This window comes from Macaca nemestrina, chromosome 20 (genome assembly GCF_043159975.1).
Source record: "Macaca nemestrina isolate mMacNem1 chromosome 20, mMacNem.hap1, whole genome shotgun sequence".
NCBI classification, from domain to species: domain Eukaryota; kingdom Metazoa; phylum Chordata; class Mammalia; order Primates; family Cercopithecidae; genus Macaca; species Macaca nemestrina.
The window spans coordinates 54,216,918-54,218,584 of record NC_092144.1 but is presented as its reverse complement, the minus strand read 5'-3'; positions in this window follow the sequence as shown (position 1 = coordinate 54,218,584).

Here is a 1,667-nt window from a genome sequence, read left to right as displayed (position 1 = left end):
ATAGGAATAAATGCTTTTCACATAAATTCTTGTAGAATACTTATTCCATTTTAAAATGGGGTGATATCATCCACGTGGTTTTCTACTTTTCACAGTTTTAACATCATAATTGTAATTTCCTATCCCATCATTTCCAGATAAAACACTTGTACCTTATATATTCTGATATACACTGCTTACAAAAGACTTATTTTTACTGCCAACAATAAAGAACATGTAAATGTCACTCCTACCCCAACCATGGATACATTTGACAAAATTACCGAACTCCCATAGGTTTCTCTTAGTATTTCATAGAGATAGGAAGAGAATATTAGGTTAGGTTTCCAAAAATTGTCAAATTGGCATAGCTTCTACCTGAGTTGTTTGATAAAATAAATGCTACCACAATTAGAAGGCCGTCATATCAAAGCCTGCATGAAAATACACAAGAAATCATGTGAATTCAGAACTGAGGAAGTTTTTTCCAATGTAACTACATCTGCCACGTAAAATTACTATAAATTTTGCCTTAACACTGTTGAAAAAATGTAATTGTGAAATATGCAGTGGACTGTTATTGCCAAGTTAACAAACCATTTTCAGCCTGTAGTGTGAGAAATTACAAATGATTGTTGAATTTATATTGTATGCAACCAATGGAACATTAGACAAAGCCACTAGTAGTAAAAATCCAACTTCAGAACAGAGGATGAGGGGAAGCCAGCAGCCAAGTGCAATAGGGTAGTATTACCCAAAATAATGCTTTGGATTGCAGTACTGAGTATATTCTGCATTTTAACTCAGGTGTCTCTGAATTATTTTTTGTAGATTTCCTCTCCTAGATACAATTTTAAAATATCACATTTTCTCCTTTTGAGTCATTTAACACATACTAAACATGTAAGTGCTAATCAGTGTTAAGGTCCTGAAGATGCAGAAAACAAGGTACCTGTAGTTGACATTCTAGTGGTCATCAATTTTGACATGTTCATCATTAGGGTTTTGTAAATGTGTCAACAAACTCTTATTCTAAGGCCTTTCTCCTGAATGACAAGTGTAAATGTCAAAGTTCTGTTTGCAACCCTACTGCACAATTTACAAGAGTTCTCTACTATGATGGTCCCAGGATGATGGGAGTATGCTGAGCTATGGTAAAACAGTGAATTTAACTTAAATGTTTTCTCTCCTGCAAGACTGGATGAAATATATCACCAGTATGGCCTGTGATAAATTATGATATAAACATACACTGAAGTGTTTACCATATGCCTCTTTTTAATGTTTTGCTCCTTTGTGAACTCTCAGATGAGATTATAGACAACTGAGCAGAGACTTTATCACACACCTCATTACTAAGGGGGGGGGGTTCTGTCCAATGTGGACATTCTGGTGCAGTTGAGGACTTGAGGCCTGAGGTGATATGAGGCCATACCACCCTAGCCACACTTTCATAGTTTTGCTCTTATGTCAAGCCTCTGAGGCATAAGATTTGAGTGATCTAGCAATCCCACTATTGAGTATATCCAAAGCAAAGGAAATCAGTATGTGGAACAGGTATGTACACTCCCATGTTCATTGGAGAACTATTCTTCACAACAGTTAAGACATGGAACCCACCTGTGTGTCCATCAATAGATAAATGAAGAAAAGGTGGCATATATACACAATAGAATACACTTTGGGCA